A 22,101-nucleotide genomic window follows, 5' to 3' on the forward strand; every position below is an offset into this window, starting at 1 on the left:
GCGACCCTTATAGATAAGTCTATCCATGTCAGTCTTTCTCTTAAAGACCCACTTACACCCAATGGGTTTTACCCCTTCAGGTGGATCAACCAAAGTCCATACTTGGTTGGTGTACATGGAATCCATTTCGGATCTCATGGCTTCTAGCCATTTCTCGGAATCTGGTCTCATCACAGCTTCCTGATAGGTGGTAGGCTCATCCTCTATGAGCACAACGTCATCATGGTCAGACAAGAGAAATGAGTATCTCTCAAGCTTACGACGTACCCTATCAGACCTGCGAAGAGGTATGTCTACTTGAACTGGTTGTTGTTCCTCAACTCTTTGTGGAACAACATCATCCACAATACTTTGTGGTTCCAGTTCAACTTCCATCGAGGCATCAGTGCTATTGTTCGCATCTTGAACTTCTTCAAGATCGAACGTGCTCCCACTAGTCTTTCTAGAAACAAAGTCCCTTTCTAGAAAGACCCCAGTCTTTGCCACAACTACCTTGTGCTGACTGGGAATGTAGAAGTAATATCCCTTAGTTTCCTTGGGATATCCGATGAAATAGCACTTGTCGGATTTGGGTCCTAATTTGTCTGAGACTTGACGTCGTACGTAAGCCTCACAACCCCAAATCCTCATGAAAGACACCTGGGCATCTCTCCCAGTCCATATCCTATATGGTGTCTTTATCACGGCCTTGGATGGAACTCGGTTGAGAATGAAAGCTGCCATGTCTAGAGCATATCCCCATAGATATGTCGGAAGATCTGTGTGACTCATCATAGATCGTACCATATCTAATAGGGTACGATTCCTCCTTTCGGATACACCATTCCACTGTGGTGTTTCAGGAGGAGTGAGTTGGGATAGAATCCCACACTCAGCTAGGTAGTCACGAAACTCATGGCTAAGGTATTCTCCACCTTGATCAGATCGAAGTATCTTAATACTCTTGCCAAGCTGGTTGTGTACTTTATTCTTGAATTCTTTGAACTTTTCAAAGGATTCAGACTTATGTGTCATCAAGTACACATAACCATATCTACTGAAGTCATCAGTAAATGTGATGAAGTATCTATAACCGCCTCTAGCAGCAACATTGAAAGGGCCACATACATCACTATGTATGAGTCCTAACAAATCAGTTGCTCTCTCGCTATGCCCACTAAAGGGGGTCTTGGTCATCTTGCCTCGTAGGCATGACTCGCATATCTCATATGATTCTAAATCAAATGAGTCCAGCAAACCATCCTTATGGAGCTGGGATAAGCGCTTGTCATTTATATGACCTAAGCGACAGTGCCAGAGGTATGTTTGGTTCATGTCATTTGACTTGAACCTCTTGGTACTAATGTTATAGATAGGGCTCTCAAGGTCTAGAATATAGAGTCCGTTTATTAGTGGTGCACTACAATAGAATATATCTTTCAAATAAACAGAACAACATTTGTCTTTTATTATAAAAGAGTATCCTTTCTTGTCTAAACAAGAAACTGAAACTATGTTCTTAGTAAGAGCAGGCACATAACAACAATCATCTAAATCTAGTACAAGCCCAGAGGGCAGAGATAGCTGATAAGTTCCTACAGCAACAGCAGCAACCCGTGCTCCATTGCCTACTCGTAGGTCCACCTCGCCCTTTGCCAATGCTCTGCTATTTCTAAACAAGAAACTGAAACTATGTTCTTAGTAAGAGCAGGCACATAACAACAATCATCTAAATCTAGTACAAGCCCAGAGGGCAGAGATAGCTGATAAGTTCCTACAGCAACAGCAGCAACCCGTGCTCCATTGCCTACTCGTAGGTCCACCTCGCCCTTTGCCAATGCTCTGCTATTTCTCAGCGCCTGCACATCAGTACAAATGTGAGAAACACATCCAGTATCTAATACCCATGATGTAGAAATAGATAGATTGACTTCTATAACATATATACCTGAAGTGGAAGTCTCACTTCGCTTCTTCTTAAGATCCTCCAAGTATACCTTACAGTTCCTCTTCTGACCGCGGTGGAAGCGGTAGCATCCTTGGCGACCCCTCCTTTAGGCTTGAATGCCTTGCCTTTGCCCTTGGTTTGGGACTTTCCCTTACCTTTGGGCTTGCCCTTGCCCTTGTGTTTCGGGACCATCGAATGGGCAACCTTCTTAAGGTTAATCTCGTGAGTTCGTAACATACTAAGTAGCTCGGGCGGTGGCTTGTCAATCTCGTTCATGTTATAGTTGAGAACGAATTGACTATAGCTATCCGGCAAGGACTGCAAGTCAGTGGCCGACTCTTGGCCAAGTGGGAACCCAGTCTTTGTAGGTTCTCTATGCCCAATCATCTTGAGTACATAAGGACCTACGAGACCTTGCACTGAAACAGTGCCTTCGAGATCTGAAATATCTCATGCCTCGCTTGTCCACGATATAGTTGGCGAAGATGCTCAACCATATCGGCGCCCATCAACTCATGTTGCTTCAAGCTCCGAGTTCATGGTCGCGAGCATTAGACAGGACACATCTAATGCGTCGTCTTGATGCTTCTTATAAGCATCTTTGTCTGCTCGCGGGGCATTGGCAGGAGGAGCCTCCGGAATGGGCTGCTCCAGAACGTACAGTTTACGTTCCTGGGTGAGAACTATTCTCAAATTCCTGTACCAGTCCAGGAAATTCACTCTGTTGAGCTTGTCCTTCACAAGGACAGATCGCAGGGAGAAGGAATTCGTGTTTGACGTCATGGTTATCTACAACAGAAAATTTACAGAAATAAATATCATATTCTTTTAAAAATCATTTAATTAGGCCTTTAATTAAAAGATGCTCCCACTGAATACTATAATTCATGTGGGACAAGATCCACATCATACTAACCCTTGAGTTAGCTTTGGCTAATACGCCCAAGGCTTAGTATGATCGGTAGGTAACGATTACCAAATACATCTCTATGCAACTCTTGTTTATAGAATCAATATCTGCATTTATATTAAAACTCGAGTTAGATTTGGCTAATACGCCCGAGAGTTAATATAGATGTGATTTTGACCTATCTTTTCCAACCGTTGGAATAATGCCTATAGTTGACTCGATCCAATCGAGTAACTAGGAATACTCAATCTAATTGAGTTTGTATTCACCCATGCGTTGATAGGCGGGACCAAGATTGTCCCTCCGTACCCTACCAAGATAATATGTATTGCTCTGCTTTGGCAGATTCAACAATACATGTGATCGAGGTAGTGATAGGTATCACGGCACGGTTAGGCATTTAGAGTTGGTTCGATCGAGATCTAATCTAATCGAAAAAGGATGCATCTTGTGCACGACTTAGATCTAATCTAATCGCAAGGGTGCATCATGTGCACGACTTAGATCTAATCTAATCGTTAAGGCACTAATTAATTAATTAATTATTAAACATGCATCAGATACATAACAATTAATTAATTAATCCATTTGTGATTTAGTCATGGCCCTACTACGATCTTCTCAAGCCAATGAGAAGATCGATTGGTCAACCTAGGGTCAACAGCTTCTCCAAGCTCCTCCCTTTGACCACCTTGTGTTGCTCGTGCCCGCCTCGGAACTCCGTCTCGTGTGGACCCTCCACCGCTCCAATTTGTACATTACAATTTGAAACTCGAGTTACATTCGAGTCTAAATCTAATTTACAACCAGAATAAGAGAAAGGCACGACGCGCAGGTGGGAAAAAAAAAAAATAAAATACAAGCACACACATCATATAACGGCACGCAGGCCGTATTATGAATTACAACACAAATGTCCAATCTTATTGGGTATTTGGGCCATGACTATCACAAAATTAATATATAATTCAAAATTATATATTTTTGTAATTTTAAATAATTTTATAAATTTTATAAGTAAAATTTAGCGGTTTCGGGCGCAATCGCGGAACGGATCCCCTTGCGGGGCCCAGGGGCAGCGCCCCTACCAGCGATCGAACCATCGCGAGGGTTCCTTTTCGGTCCAACAGCGCCTAAACCCCCTGTCCCAAACCGATTTGGGTCGAGACATTGCCGTTTCGGAAAAATCTTCCCGGCGGGTTCGTTTTTAGCGATTTCGGGTGCAATCGCGGAGCAAATTCCCTTGCGGGGTTAGGGGCAATGCCCCTACCCACGATCTAACCATCGTGAGTTGCTCCTTTGCGATCTAATGGCACCCGCCCCCGCTGTCCCAAACGGATTTGGGGCAAAACGAAGCCGTTTAAAAGAAAACTTTCCGGTAGCCGAAGCCTACAAGTGCCGAGACACTTGTGCTTCGCTTCTACGGAAAAATTACTCATAAAAACTCTAAAAACTCAATTTTTACAGAAAATCACAGAAGGTATATTTTTCATAAAAATACAAACGAACTCGTACAAGTCTTTGCACGTGGCTCTGATACCACTGTTGGGTTCATCGGGCCGCGAAAACCGCTTTTTCGCGTCGCGGAAACCCCGAGTCACCCAAAGCCATGGATCTCGTGCAAAGATTCGTAAACAAAAACTTTTCGAAAAACCTTTTTCTTGTACGAGTTTGTAAAAAACTTAGATCTACACTAAAGTTAAGATCATTACCCTTGTAGCGAAGCCTTCGCGTTCCCGCTCGTCCAAGGTGCCGGATCTCTAGACCGTCAAGTGTACGGTCCTCTAGAAGTATCCACACGAACAATCCTTGATGGAGAAGACCAAACAAAGGTGTGCTAGCACCTTGTCTTATTCGGCCAAGAGAGGAGGAGAGGGAGAAGAGAGAGCTCTAGAGGAAGAAGATGACTTAATCACACTTGAATGAATAAAAAAATTTTTTTTCATTTCCCACTAAAGTGGCCGGCCACATCTTGGAGGTGTAACTCCCCACATTAATTCCAATTAATGTGGAGACCATTAAGAGTTGTAACCCCCATGAGGTGGCACTCTAGGATGATGTGGATCAACACTATTGGTCCACATCTTGCCACCTCACTAAATGACATGGCAACAAGTGTAACCTCCTCATTTAATGTGGGCCGGCCACATTAAATGCTATGGAGGATTGTAACCTCCATGAGGTGGCACACATTGATGATGTGGAGCAATCCTATTGGTCCACATCTTGCCAACTCACTAGTGATGTGGCAAAAAGTCAAGTCAAACATGACTTTTTCTCTTTCTCTCAAATCAAGTCAAACTTGATCAAATCTCTCTCATGGTTGATCTAATCCAACCATATGATTCAAGCCAACTTAATATAATGAATCTAATTCATTAAATTAAGTTGATTTAATGAGTCATAATCTAAATTAGACTCATTAAATACATGAATCAACTTGAGTCCAACTCAATTAGCCCAATTTGGATTACTCTTAATCCAATATGATTCATCAAATGAATCTAATCCTCTTGGTTCATCATATGAACCAAATCTCCATCTAATTGTCCTTAGTGTGTGACCCTATAGGTTCTTGTAACGTTGGCAATGCCCTAAACCCATTTAGGAGCATAAGTAATGAGCGGTATCTAGCAACACATCATTACTACCCAAGTTACAAGAATATCGAGATCCGACATCACCTTGTGACTACCAATTGGGACTCCTCACAAAATATATGACATTGTCCTTCTATCCTAGACATCTAGATTGATCAATGTGAGGCATAGACCGTGTCATCCTCTAATCAATTTAAATCTTGAACTCCAAGTAGACTCACTCGATCAAATGAGCTCAACATCTAATGTTGACTCATTTGGGCATGGCCATGTACTTAGTGGTCTCACTCTATCAAGAATAGCGATGTCGCTCCCGTCATATGGGAGGGATATATCCCATCTACATCACTCACATCCCTCTGCATAATTCGTTACATACCCAGTAATCGCCTTTATAGTCCACCCAGTTACGGGTGACGTTTGACGAAACCAAAGTACATAACTCCTTATGTAGGGATCCATGGTGACTTCAGGTCCAAGGACTAATAGTCATACTAATAGCCACATGAGAAAGTATATGACACTCATATAACGATCCATGATACTTTCTCATGGCGGGTCATTCAGTATACATTCTCCAATGTATACCCATGTGTCAGCTTGATATCTCTATATCCATGACTTGTGAGATCAAGTCATCGAACTGACCTACATGCTAGTCTTATTGCATTAACATTGCCCCTGAATGTTAATACTCGACTAGGAATGATTTAGAGTAGTGTTCCCTATATCATCTCACTATCGATTCAACTAATCGATTGATATAGGTATGAACCTTCTACTCAAGGACTCTATTATACTTAGTCTATTTGGTACTAATACAAATAAGTATAATAACCAAACAAATGCCTTTATTAATATACAAGAATATGATATACATGAGTCCATACAATCATCAAAAATGATTGGCTCTGGGGCTCTAACTAACAAGGGTGAATACTGTTCTTCACCTTTTCCAAAATCACGAGTTAAGATAAACACAGTGGAAAAGAACAGAGAAGAAAAGTGAACACTAACACATGTGGTTTTACTTGGTTCGAAGCCTTCGATGACTTCTACTCCAAGACCCGTACTCGCTTAGTGCTTTCGTTGTATAATCACTATAATCACGAAGCAATTATAGAACTTAAGTACCATTGTAGGAATTAAATTATACCGATAATGAAACTTTAAAAAATTGAGCGTAGGTTGTCGGTGTAGCTTATAGGTATCCCAAAGACCTTTTTAGAGCAACACACGAGTACAAAAGTCATAGAGATTGATGTCTTGAAGTTGCTAGTTTAAGCCTCTTTTCATAATCCCATCTCAGCACCTGGATACCCTCCCGGGTACCTGGACTATGCTGACGTGGTGAACTCTTGTCAAAACTTCATCCCTGAAGTTTATTCATGTCCGAGAGCTCAAACCCACTTCGGGCACCTGAATCATTGACATGTGTCGGTCAGTCGTCGTGCTCCAACTCAGTGTAAAGATGAACTTTACTGGTCTGAGCACCTAGAGCAACTCCGAGACCCTAGGCCACCCGAGTGCCTGGCTAGGCACTCGCCCGAGCCTCATCGAAGCTAGCTTGGGCGCCTGGAGCAGCTCCGAGCTCCCAGAGTCCAAGCGCCCGGACTACCTTTTTTCATCTTTATCTTTCCTACAACAAAAAGTTAGTCCATGCAATAATACATTTAATTTGTAAAACAAAGTTAGGACAATAATGAGATAGCAGTAGTAATTAGATCTTATCTCCCTGAGACTAGGATCTAGTCATGGTCTCAATTTAGATTTATGAAATGGACCTAAATTAGATCTGTGCCTAACGTCCCCAAATGAGACTCACCCTCACTGGATCACTCTCCTCTTGTGCTTACCTTACTTACCAAATGCAGACTTCCTTGATGTCAGGTCCCTTGACCCACTAGGACTTCCTACTAGATTTCAACCAATCTGGACTTCAGCCAATTGTCAACTTAACTGGACTTCCTTCTACCATATTTCAACTAATCTGGACTTCGTACCATTTAGACCCATCAAGTAGTCAACCCTGTACACTTGGTAACAATAAGGTTAGATCAACAATACATCTAATTTTAATCCACTTGTTATTTATCAAAACTCAGATTTGATCATTGGTACCAACTACACCAACAGTGTCGAGTGTTCTTGACCACCATTTCGGGCTTGGCACAGAGATAGTTCAATCGACTATCAACCGATTCCATTTGCTACTTGAAGGATTTTTGCAAGACTTTCCTCCACCACTTCACTAGTAGCCGTCAATATCACAAGACTATGTTAAGCCTATTCTCCCTCAATCAAGGGCCCAAGGAGGCGCTGAGGGCGTATATCAAATGGTTCAACCAAGTGGCCATGGACGTCCCTTCGGCCACTCTAGAGATTTTAGTGAGTGTTTTCTCCCAAAGACTCACAGACAGTGATTTCTTCCAGTCCATGATCAAGAAGTCACCTAGAGACTTTGACCATCTTCTAGGAAGGACACTAAGTACATTAATGTGGAGAAGGCATAGTCCGCTAGGAAGAAGGAGGTAGTTACGCCTGCTCCTGTCCTTACCTTAGAGCACCAAGCCCTTCTCCCTCCTCTGCCACATAAAGGACTCCAATCGGGTCATCCACCACATCCCCACGAGTAGAGGTTGAACACAGTCTAACATGTGGAAGCAAAGTGGACCCAGTTCCCTAAGCCTCACCGATGGACCTAGCAGTTCTGCACTTACCACCGATCAACAACCCATAGTACTCAAGATTGCTATCATTATAGATAGGAGATGTTCTGAGTAGCCAACCAAGGGTTCTGCCAACATTTTCCATCTCAAAACAATCGGCGTTATTAATGATTGAACGAATCCCAAGGGAGAGGCCCTGGGAATGTCGATGGGAACCAATAGTGACTCTAGCAACGAAACAACTAAGCCCCGGCTCAGGTCCCTACAGAGCTACCATGCCAACCAACTTGAGAAGAAGAAAATCACGGCAACGTTGCTCGGGGAGACATAGGGATGATAGCAGGTGGTCCAACTGAGGAGATTCTAATCGAGCTAGAAAGTCACATGCACGCCGACTGGAGATTCATGCATCAGGTGTAGCCGAGAATAGGCACAAGGACCAGAGATCAGTTTCGGTCCCAAGAACTTGGAGGGGTGAAAATACCCCATGATGATGCTTTGATCATCAAAGTTGTTATAGCCAATTATAATATATATCGTACTTTTATTGATATAGGAAGCTTCATCAATATCATTTTCAGGAAGGCGCTCGAGCAATTGCAGATAGAGAAGAGCAAGCTCCAACCCATGACAACGCCCCTATATGGATTCACCGGTAATGAAGTGTAGCTGATCAGACAAATCCAATTAGCTATCTCTCTAGGGGAGGAGCCCTTGATAAGGACTAGTTGGTTGACCTTTATTGTGGTGGGTGCGCCTTTGGCCAACAATGTGATTTTGGGTCGACTAGCGTTAAACGAGTTTCGAGCTTTCATCTCCACCTTTTGCCAGAAGATCAAATTCTCAGTCGATGACTTAGTGGTTGAGGTGAAGGGAGACTAACTGATAGCATGCAAGTGGTATATAGGTATAATCAAAACTGAAGCTCATGTGGCTGGAAGACTCAGAGAGTGGAGGTCAATGTCATTCATGAAGCCGACCTGCCCCCAGAATCCAAAATTGATCTAGTCATATGCTTAACATGTAACAACGACGTGTTCGCTTAGATGCCTCAGGAGATCACTGGCATCTCGCTAAGCTTCATGGAACATGTGCTTCATGTTCTCCCGGATGCTTGACCTATCAAGCAAAGGAAGAGGACTTTGGAGATGAGTAGAACAAGATCATCCAAGTGGAGGTGGACAAGATGCTTGAGGTAGGACATATAGGATCGATACGTGTCAATAGTGTTGCGGGCTGGAATTCCGTTCTGTTTAAACTTTCCCATACAAAAATTGTACAAGTACAGAACTTCTCCTAGCAACCCGCATGTTCGATAAAAGATGTGTTCGATCAATCAAGCAAGTTCTTGAATGATCAAAGCACATCTTGATCGAAATACAAGATCGCTGGCCTCTTGTGTTGGTATTCAAAATCGATACACAAAATAGATACGAAGAAAATAAAACTAGATACGCAGCGGAATTAAAGAACTAGTTGTACCATTCTTCGTAGCTAAAGACCTCTTGATCTGCTGCCATATTCCTCTCCTCTTCTTGGACGTTGTGTGGGTGACGATCTACCAAGACAACACCACCCTTCTTTTCTTCTCTTCCAAACCGTCGGCTATAAAAGGAGTCGCTAGGATGGGGGCACCTTCTAATCTTCTTCCTTCTCTTCTTCTTCCTCTTCTTTCTCTTCTTCCTCTTCTTTCTTTTATTCCTCTTCTTTCCTTTCTTCAAGCCGTCACCCACCAACGGAGAGAAGGGGTGTCGACCACCAATGAGAAGAAGAGGCGTCGGCCACCAATGGAAAGAGGGGGCGCCGACCACCAAGGAGGAGGAAGGGAAAGAGGGGAGGGCCGCTGGCCCTAGAGGGAGGAGGAAAGGGAAAGGGGGGTGCCATCCCTAGAGGGAAGAGGGGGCGGCAACCACAAGGAGAGAAGGGAGTTTGTGGAGAAATAGAAAGTTAGGTTTTAGGGGTCACCTCCTACTCCTTTTTATAGACTAGCCGTCAGTTACAAGGAAAGAAAAATTAACAAAATTTTGTTTAGAAATAATCTTAAAAAATTATGTTAAAACAAACCAAGTTAAATTAAACTAACCAAGTTAAGTTAAATCAAACCAAGTTAAGTTAAACCAAACCAAGTTAAGTTAAATCAAACCAAGTTAAATTAAACCAAATCAAGTTAAACCAAACCCGGTTATGGAAAGGTGGGCGCGAGGTTTTATAGAGGCTACAACAGGAACCAAGAGGAGGAATTGGTTTTGGCCTCCTGATGGACTTGAGCTTCCTGTGTTCGACCTGAACATCCAACTCAAGTTCATCAATAATAACACATACCACTAAAGGGTCATTATTGAACTACCGCACCAATCCCATATTATAATATGGGCTCCTACTTATCATGAGTGCGTTAATCTCCCTGTGTTTAAGATATCGTATGCCCGTTAATTAAATAAGTTACTGACAACTTATTTAATTAACATCTGACTCCAAGAGTAGTACCACTCAACTTTATTATCATGTTGGACTAAGTCCACCTGCAGGGTTTACATGATAATCCTTATGAGCTCCTCAAGGGGACATCATCAACCTAAATAAATAGGACACAGTTTCCCTTTATAATCAACAACACACCATATAAATGGTACTATCTCCCAACTTATCGGGCCTATTGATTTAACAAATAAATCTCACTCATTGATAAGTTAAAGAAATAAATACTAAGTATATGTGTTTTTATTATATCGGGATTAAGAGTACGTACATCCATAATAATAGAGGTTCTGTTCTTTTAAATAGTCAGTATAAATCGAACAACCTCAAATGGTCCTGCTCAATACACACATAGTGTACTAGTATAATTATATAGTCAAGACAAACTAATACCAAATTACTCTACAACAGTTCCAATGGTTTGTCTCTATCTATCTTGGTTGTGAGATACTATTTATAATTTATAAGGAACCGATAATATGATCTTCTGTGTGGCACCACACACCATGTTATCTACAATATAAATTAAATGGACAACTACATCGACATATATATAAATATAAAATGCAGACATTTGACCAAAATGATTCTCATTTCAAAATATCTCAAAAATAGATGTTCATACAAAATCTAGGCTTATAGTATACATCCTAACAATCTCCCACTTATACTAAAAGACTACGTTGTCATACATATGATTCCCATCCTCTCAATATGCCCATCAAAAGCTCTCGCCGGAAGGGCCTTAGTGAAAGGATCTACTAGGTTATCTGCTAATGTAATTTTGGCGACAACAACTTCTCCTCGCTTTACGATGTCGCGTATCAGGTAGTACTTGTGCTCAATGTGTTTACTTGCCTTATGGGCTAGTGGTTCCTTCGAATTTGCTACTACACCACTATTATCATAATAAATTGTGATAATTTTGGACAACCCGGGAATCACATCAAAGTCCATCAAGAAGTTTCTGAGCCATACAGCTTCTTTAGCTGCCTCAGAGGCTACCACATACTCAGCTTCAATGGTGGAGTCTAAAACGCACTTCTACTTAACACTCCTCCATGTTATGGCTCCACCTCCCAAAGTAAACACATACCCTGAGGTTGACTTACTACTGTCCCTATTTGATTAGAAGTCCGAATACGTGTAACCCATAGGGAACAAACCATCTGCCTGGTAAACTAGCATATAATCTCTAATCCTTCTCGAGTACTTTAATATATGCTTTACAACAGTCCAATGTCCTTATCCTGGGTTACTTTGATATCTGCTAGCCATGCCCACGGCAAAATAGATATCCGGTCTCGTACATAGCATCGCATACATTAGGCTTCCTACAGCTGAAGCATAAGGAGCTGCCTTCATCTCCTCTATCTCCTTTGATGTCTTAGGACACATCTCTTTAGATAAAGGTACTCCATGTTGAAAAGGTAGAAAACTTTTCTTGGAGTTTTGCATGCTAAAACGAGCTAGGATAGTATCGATGAATGAAGCTTGGGATAAGCACACCATCCTTTTCTTGCGATCCCTTATTACTTTGATCCCAAGAATATGTTCACATTCTCCCAAGTCCTTCATATCAAACTTCTTGGAGAACCATACCCTTACGTCTGACAACACTTTGACATTGTTGTCAATGACCAAAATGTCATCTATGTATAGTACAAGAAATACCACCATGCTTCCGTCACTTTTCTTATATACACAAGACTCATTCGGACACTGAATGAATCCATAAGACTGGATCACTTCATCAAATCGGATGTTCCAAGATCTCGAAGCTTGCTTCAATCCATAAATGGACCGATCGAGCTTACAAACAAGATGTTATTTGCCCTTTGCAATGAACCCCTCTAGTTGCTTCATATGGATGTTTTCTTCAAGACTTCCGTTAAGGAAAGTTGTCTTGACATCCATTTGCCAAACCTCATAATCTATATGAGTAGCAATAGATAAAAGAATCTGGATAGACTTAAGCATGACTACCGACTAAAAGGGTTTCCTCATAATCGATTCCCTCTTTCTGAGTATACCCCTTCGCAACAAGCCTTGCTTTAAAGGTTTCCACCTTTCCGTCTGTCCCTCTTTTCCTTTTGTAGACCCATTTACATCCAATTACTTTTACACCATTTGGTGGTTCTACAAGCTCTCAAACTTGATTAGAATACATAGATTCTATTTCAGAGTTCATTGCACTCTGCCAAGATGTTGCATCTTTATCTTGGAGTACTTCATCATACGTCCAAGGATCATGTTCATGTTCACCAGGGATCAAGTCTGAAGAATCTCCCAAAAATATGAATCTGTCAGGTTGTCGAACAACTCTCCCACTACGATGAGGCACTACCTATAATTGTGCATCATTTGTGACACGTCTTGCAGTTTCTTGTGGTATCTCATCTTGTATCATTGGTACTAAATTAGACGTGTCCTCTCTTATTTCCTCAAGAACACTTTTACTCATGGGCTTGTAGTTCATTACATAGTCCTCTTCTAAAAATCGGGCATTAGTGCTAACAATAACCTTCTGATTTTTAGGACTATAAAACAAACCACCTTTCGTTCCTTTAGGATAACCTACAAACAAGCAAACTTCTGTAAGTGATTCCAACTTATCAGCATCTCCCTTCAGCACATGTGCTGGACTACCCCAAATCTAAATGTGTTTTACACTAGGCTTATGCTCATTCCATAATTCTGTGGGAGTAGAGGGCACTGATTTAGAAGGTACCAAGTTTAGAATGTATGCCGCCATTTCCAGAGCATATCCCCAAAATGAATTTGGTAATTCTGAATAACTCATTATTGATCTAACCATTTCCATAAGAGTCCTATTCCTTCATTCCACCACACCATTCTGTTGGGGTGTACCAGGTGTAGGTAATTGGGATTGAATTTTGGCCTCTGATAAGTAACTCCTAAACTCTCCTAAGTGGTACTTGTTGGGTTTTTCGGGCCGCGAAAACCGCGTTTTCGCATCGCGGAAACCCCGAATCACCCTAGCCAACGGATCTCGTGCGAAGAAAAGATTTAAAAACAAAATTACGAGTACGAGTTTCTACTTAGATCTACTCCTAGATCTACATGAAACGAGTTATACCTTTGAAGCGAAGCCCTTCGCGTTCCCGCTCGTCCAAACGGTGCCGGATCTCAAGAGTATCAAGATAGATACTCCTCTAGAAGTATCCACACAGACTCGTAGGTGGAGAAAAACACACAAAGAGGTGTGCTAGCACCTATGTGTGGTTCGGCCAAGTTGAGGAGGAGAGGGAGAGGAAGAGAGCTCCAAGAGGAAGAAGAAGGAATAATGCACTTGAATGAGGAAAATCAATTTGATTCCCATTCAAAAGTGGCCGGCCACTTTCAAGTTGTGTAACTCCCAAAAAATTGCATTAAATGCAATTAATGTGAAGCTATTAAAGAAAATGGCTTTGTAACTTCCATGAGATGGCACCCATGATGATGTGGAGTAACATCATTGGTCCACATCAATGCCAACTCACAATGAGGTGGCATAAAGTCAAGTCAAACTTGACTTTTAATCTTCCTCTCAAGTCAAGTCAAACTTGACCAAATCTCTTCCATGGTTGATCTAATCTAACCATTTGATTCAAGCCAACTTAATATAATGAATCTAATTCATTAAATTAAGTTGATTTAATGAGTCATAATCTAAATTAGACTCATTGAATACATGAATCCACTTGAGTCCAACTCAAGTTAGCCCAATTAGGATTACTCTTAATCCAATTTGATTCATCAAATGAATCTAATACTCTTGGTTCATCATATGAACCTAATCTCCATCTAATTGTCCTAAGTGTGTGACCCTATAGGTTCTTGTAACGTTGGCAATGCCCTAAACTCATTTAGGAGCACAAGTAATGAGCGGTATCTAGCAACACATCATTACTACCCAAGTTACAAGAATGTTGAGATCCAACATCACCTTGTGACTACTAATTGTGACTCCTCACAATATATGACAAGTGTCCTTCTATCCTAAAAATCTAGATTGGTCAATGTGAGGCATAGACCGTGTCATCCTCTGACCAATCTAAATCTTGAACTCCAAGTAGACTCACTAAATCAAATGAGCTCAATATCCTATATTGACTCATTTGGGCATGGCCATGCACTTCATGGTCTCACTCTATCAAGAATACCGATGTCTCTCCCGTCATATAGGAGGGATAGATCCCATCTACATCACTCACATCCCTCTGCATAATTTGTTATATACCCAGTAATCGCCTTTATAGTCCACCCAGTTACGGGTGACTTTTGACGAAACCAAAGTACATAACTCCTTATGTAGGGATCTATGGTGACTTCAGGTCTAAGGACTAGTAGTCATACTAATAGCCACATGAGAAAGTATATGGCACTCATATAACAATCCATGATATTTTCTCATGGCGGGTTATTCAGTATGCATTCTCTAATGTATACCCATGTGTCAACTTGATATCTCTATATCCATGACTTGTGAGATCAAGTCATCGAGTTGACCTACATGCTAGTCTTATTGCATTAACATTGTCCCTGAATGTTAATACTCGACTAGGAATGATTAAGAGTAGTGTTCCCTATATCATCTCACTATCGGTTCAACTAACCGATTGATATAGGTGAGAACCGTATACTCAAGGACATTATTATACTTAGTTTATTTGGCACCAATATAAGTAAGTATAATAACCAAAATCCAAATGCCTTTATTTATATAGAATATGATACAATAAGTCCAAAATACAATCATCAAATGATTGGCTCTAGGGCTCTAGCTAACAATCTCCCACTAGCACTAGTGTCAATCAGTGTAGGCTCTAAGCCCAAATGACCTAGTGTGACCATCATGCTTCTTCTGTGCCAAAGCCTTGGTCAAGGGATCTGCGATGTTAGCCTCTGTAGGTACTCTGCAAATCTTCACATCTCCTCTCTCGATGATCTCTCGAATGAGATGGAAGCGCCGTAGTATGTGTTTGGTCCACTGGTGTGAGCGAGGTTCCTTCGCCTGTGCTATAGCTCCATTGTTGTCACAATAGAGCTCAATGGGGTCAGCAATGTTAGGAACCACCCCAAGTTTAGTGATGAACTTGCGGATCCAAACTGCCTCCTTTGCTGCCTCTGATGCAGCAATGTACTCGACTTCTGTTATAGAATCAGCTACTGTGACTCTTCCAGCTGACAGCACCACCATTAATGCAAAATACAAACCCTGACTGCGATCTATAGTCATCCTGGTCGGTCTGGAAGCTAGCATCACTGTAACCCTTTATAGCTAGCTCATCATTGCCTCCATATATCAAGAAATATTCTTTAGTCCTTCTTAAGTACTTAAGAATATTCTTGACCGCTATCCAGTGACTTTCACCTGGATCTGACTGGTATCTGCTCGTCATGCTCAAAGCATACGAGATATCAGGTCGAGTACATAGCATGGCGTACATGATCGATCCTATAGCTGAGGCATAAGGGATCTGATCCATGCGGTCTCTCTCCTCTCTAGAAGAGGGACCTTGAGTCTTCGAAAGACTCACGCCATGTGACATCGGCAGAAATCCCTTCTTGGAGTTCTGCATGGCAAACCGAAGGAGTACCTTGTCAATGTATGTACTCTGATTTAGGCCAAGCAATCTCTTAGATCTATGTCTATAGATCTGTATCCCTAGAATGTGGGATGCCTCACCTAAGTCCTTCATTGAGAAGCAACTCCCTAGCCAGGTCTTGATAGACTGAAGCATAGGGATGTCCTTCCCAATGAGTAGTATGTCATCCACATACAATATGAGGAAGACAACTATATCCCCTACAAACTTCTTGTGGACACAAGGCTCATCTTCGTTCTTGATGAAACCAAACTATTTGATTGCATCATCAAATTGAAGATTCCAGCTCCGAGAAGCTTGCTTTAGTCCATAAATGGACCTATGCAGCTTGCATACTCTGCTAGTATGTTGTGGATCTACAAAACCCTCAGGTTGTGTCATGTACACATTCTCGAGCAGGTTTCCATTCAGAAACGTGGTTTTGACATCCATCTGCCATATCTCATAGTCATGGTAGGCTGCAATAGCAAGCATGATCCGAATGGACTTAAACATCGCTACTGGAGAAAAGGTTTCTTCATAGTCAATACCATGAATCTGCTTGAAACCTTTAGCTACCAAGCGACCCTTATAGATAAGTCCATCCATGTCAGTCTTTCTCTTAAAGACCCACTTACACCCTATGGGTTTTACCCCTTCAGGTGGATCAACCAAAGTCCATACTTGGTTGGTGTACATGGATTCCATTTCGGATCTCATGGCTTCTAGCCATTTCTCGGAATCTGGTCTCATCACAGCTTCCTGATAGATGGTAGGCTCATCCTCTATGAGCATAATGTCATCATGGTCAGACAAGAGAAATGAGTATCTCTCAGGCTGACGACGTACCCTATCAGACCTGCGAAGAGGTATGTCTACTTGAACTGGTTGTTGTTCCTCAACTCCTTGTGGAACAACATCTTCCACAACACTTTGTGGTTCCAGTTCAATTTCCATCGAGGCATCAGTGCTATTGTTCGCATCTTGAACTTCTTCAAGATCGAACGCGCTCCCACTAGTCTTTCTAGAAACAAAGTCCCTTTCTAGAAAGACCCCAGTCTTTGCCACAACTATCTTGTGTTAACTGGGAATGTAGAAGTAATATCCCTTAGTTTCCTTGGGATATCCAATGAAAAAGCACTTGTCGGATTTAGGTCCTAATTTGTCTGAGACTTGACGTCGAACGTAAGCCTCATAACCCCAAATCCTCATGAAAGACACCTGGCCATCTCTCCCAGTCCATATCCTATATGGTGTTTTTATCACGGCCTTGGATGGAACTCGGTTGAGTATAAAAGCTGTCGTGTCTAGAGCATAGCCCCAAAGGTATGTCGGAAGATCTGTGTGACTCATCATTGATCGAACCATATCTAATAGGGTACGATTCCTCCTTTCGGATACACCATTCCACTGTGGTGTTCCAGGAGGAGTGAGTTGGGATAGAATCCCACACTCAGCTAGGCAGTCACTAAACTCATGGCTAAGGTATTCTCCACCTCGATCGGATCGAAGTATCTTAATACTCTTGCCAAGCTGGTTCTGTACTTCATTCTTGAATTCTTTGAACTTTTCAAAGGATTCAGACTTATGTGTCATCAAGTACACATAACCATATCTACTGAAGTCATCAGTAAATATGATGAAGTACCTATAACCGCCTTTAGCAGCGACATTGAAAGGGCCACATACATCACTATGTATGAGTCCTAACAAATCAGTCGCTTTCTCGCTATGCCCACTAAAGGGAGTCTTGGTCATCTTGACTCGTAGGCATGACTCGCATACCTCATATGATTCAAAATCAAATGAGTCCAGCATACCATCCTTATGGAGCTGGGATAAGCGCTTGTCATTTATATGACCTAAGCGACAATGCCAGAGGTAGGTTTGGTTCATGTCGTTTGACTTGAACCTCTTGGTATTTATGTTATAGATAGGGCTCTCAAGGTCTAGAATATAGAGTCCGTTTATCAGAGGTGCACTACAATAGAACATATCGTTTAAAAATACGGAACAACATTTGTTCTTTATTGTAAACGAGAAACCTTTCTTGTCCAAACAAGAAACTGATATAATGTTCTTAGTTAATGCAGGCACATAACAACAATTGACTAACTCTAGTTCAAGCCCAGAGGGCAGAGATAGAAAGTAAGTCCCTACAGCAACAGCAGCAACCCGTGCTCCATTGCCTACTCGTAGGTCCACCTCACCCTTTGTCAATGCCCTGCTATTTGTCAGCGCCTGCACATCAGTACAAATGTGAGAAGCACATCCAGTATCTAATGTTGGGGTTGCAAGGTTACAAACATAGTCCCATATTGAAATCACATGGAAAAGATCATGGGTTTATAAGAGAAAGATATCTCCATTGGTATGAGGGCTTTTGGGTAGAGCCCAAGAGCAAAACCATGAGGGCTTAGGCCCAAAGTGGACAATATCATGCTATTGTGGAGATATCTAAATTCTTTTCGATCCAACAATTGGTATCAGAGCCCGGACTGCCAGAAGGTTTAACCGCCGACTGTGCACAAGAGCTATGGTCTGAGAACCATGTGAGTACAATATTGACCTCGAACAAAGAAAGTGGGGGCTCCTATGTTCGGATCAAGAGGACCAGACACCAGGCAGGAAGTCCTAGTTGCGGCTAGGCAAGGAAGTCCTAGTAGGTCAAGTGGACCGAGGGGCAGGAAGTCCTAGTTGTGGCTAGGCAAGGAAGTCCTAGTAGGTCGGGTAGACCGAGGGGCAGGAAGTCCTAGTAGGTCGGGTAGACCGAGGGGCAGGAAGACCTGGTGGGTCAAGGATCGGACGTGGGAAGCCCATGGTCCTTTGTTTGAGGGGGGGATTGTTGGGGTTGCAAGGTTGCAAACATAGTCCCATATTGAAATCACATGGAAAAGATCATGGGTTTATAAGAGAAAGATATCTCCATTGGTATGAGGCCTTTTGGGTAGAGCCCAAGAGCAAAACCATGAGGGCTTAGGCCCAAAATGGACAATATCATGCTATTGTGGAGATATCTAAATTCTTTTCGATCCAACATCTAATACCCATGATGTAGAAATAGATAGATTGACTTCTATAACATATATACCTGAAGTGGAAGTCTCACTTCGCTTCTTCTTAAGATCCTCCAAGTATACCTTGCAGTTCCTCTTCCAGTGCCCGATCTGACCGCAGTGGAAGCAGGTAGCATCCTTGGCGACTCCTCCTTTAGGCTTCAGTGCCTTGCCTTTGCCCTTGGCTTGGGACTTTCCCTTGCCTTTGGGCTTGCCCTTGCCCTTATGTTTCTGAACCATCAGAACAGTGTTGGGCTTAGCCTTCTTAAGGTTCAGCTCAGTAGTTCTTAACATGCTAAGCAGCTCGGGCAGTGGCTTGTCAATCTCGTTCATATTGTAGTTTAGAACGAATTGACTATAGCTATCCGGCAAGGATTGCAAGATCAGGTCAGTGGCCAGCTCTTGGCCAAGTGGGAACCCCAACCTTTGTAGGTTCTCTATGTACCCAATCATTTTGAGTACATATGGGTCTACAGGAGTCTTGCACTGAAACAGTGCCCTTGAGATCTCAAATCTCTCATGCCTCGCTTGACCTTGATACAGTTGACGAAGATGTTCAACCATATCGTAAGCGCCCATTAACTCGTGTTGCTTATGAAGCTCAGAGTTCATGGTCGCGAGCATTAGACAAGACACATCTAATGCATCATCTTGATGCTTCTTGAAAGCATCTCGGTCAGCTCGCGGGGCAGTGGCAGAAGGAGCCTCCGGAATGGGCTGCTCCAGAACGTACAGTTTACGTTCTTGGGTGAGAACTATTCTCAGGTTCCTGTACCAGTCCAGGAAGTTTGCTCCATTGAGCTTGTCCTTCTCGAGGACAGATCGCAGGGAGAAGGTGTTCGTGTTCGACGTCATGGCAATTCTACAACAGAAATAAATGCAGAAATAAGTATCATATTCTTAATCATTTAATTAGGCCTTTTAACTAAATGATGCTCTCACTGAATTCTATAATTCATGTGGGACAAGATCCACATCATACTAACCCTTGAGTTAGCTTTGGCTAAAACGCCCAAGATTTAGTATGATCGGTAGATAACGATTACCAATTACATCTCTATGCAACTCTTGTTTATAGAATCAAAATCCGCATTTATATTAAAACTCGAGTTAGCTTTGGCTAATACGCCCGAGAGTTAATATATATGTGATTTTGACCTAACTTTCCAACCGTTGGAAGAATGCCTATAGTTATACTCGACCCAACCGAGTTAACTAGGAATACTCAATCTAATTGAGTTGTACTCACCCATGCGTTGATAGGCGGGACCAAGATTGTCCCACCGTACCCTACCAAGATAGTATGTGTTGCTCTGCTTTGGCAGATTCAACAACTACATGCGATCGAGGTAGTGGCAGGTATCACGGCATGGTAGGCATTACGAGTTGACATGATTTAGATCTAATCTAAACGATGATGCGTATCATATACTCGATAGATCTAATCTAATCGAAGGGTGCATCATGTGCACGACTTAGATCTAATATAATCGTTAGGCACTAATTAATTACTTAATTAACTAGCATGCATCACATACACACAAAAGCAATTAATTAAATTAATTTGTGATTTAGTCATGGCCCTACTACGATCTTCTCAAGCCAATGAGAAGATCGGATGGTCAACCTAAGGTCAACAGCTTCTCAAGCTTCTTCCTTTGACCATCTTGTGTTGCTCGCGCCCTCCTCGTAACTCCGTCTCGTGTGGACCTTCCACCGCTTCAAAATTACATTACAATTTTGAAACTCGAGTTACATTCGAGTCTAAATCTAATTTACAACCAGAATATAAGAGAAAGGCACGACGCGCAGGTCGCGAAAATAAAATAAAAATAAAATACAAGCACGCACATCACATAACGGCACGCAGGTCGTATTATGAATTACAACACAATTGTCCAATCGAATTGGGTCTTTGGGCCATGACTATCACAAAAATAATATATAATTCAAAATTATTTATTTTTCATAATTTTCTGTAATGTTTTCATAATTTTACAGATTTTATGAGTAAATCTTTCCCGGTGGTCCCGATTAGCGATTTCGGGCGCAATCGCGGAACGAATCCCCTTGCGGGGCCAGGGGCAGCGCCCCTACCCACGATCTAACCATCGCGAGGGTTCCTTTGCGATCTAACAGTGCCTTAGCCCACTGTCCCAAAAATATTTGGGCCGAAACCAAGCCGTTTTGGAAAAATCTTCCCGGTAGTGGAAGCCTACAAGTGCCGAAAAACTTGTGCTTCGCTTCTACGAGAAAATTACCCATTAAAACTATAAAAACATGAATTTACAGAAAGTTTACAGATCTATATTTTTCATAAAAATATGAATCTAAACTCGTACTCGCTTCGCACGTGGCTCTGATACCACTGTTGGGTTTTTCGGGCCGCGAAAACCGTTTTTCGCGTCGTGGAAACCCCGAATCACCCATGCCACTGGATCTTGTGCGAAGGATAGATTTCAAAATTATGAGTACGAGTTTCAAACTATGATCTACAGTAGATCTACAAAGGGAAAAATATTTTATACCTTCGATGCGTAGCCCTTCGCGTTCCCGCTCGTCCAAACGGTGCCGGATCTCAAGAGTATCAAGATAGATACTCCTCTAGAAGTATCCACACAGACTCGTAGGTGGAGAAAAACACACAAAGAGGTGTGCTAGCACCTATGTGTGGTTCGGCCAAGTTGAGGAGGAGAGGGAGAGGAAGAGAGCTCCAAGAGGAAGAAGAAGGAATAATGCACTTGAATGAGGAAAATCAATTTGATTCTCATTCAAAAGTGGCCGGCCACTTTCAAGTTGTGTAACTCCCAAAAAATTACATTAAGTGCAATTAATGTGAAGCTATTAAAGAAAATGGCTTTGTAACATCC

Source organism: Zingiber officinale, chromosome 3B (genome assembly GCF_018446385.1).
Source record: "Zingiber officinale cultivar Zhangliang chromosome 3B, Zo_v1.1, whole genome shotgun sequence".
In the NCBI taxonomy this organism is placed as follows: Eukaryota; Viridiplantae; Streptophyta; class Magnoliopsida; order Zingiberales; family Zingiberaceae; genus Zingiber; species Zingiber officinale.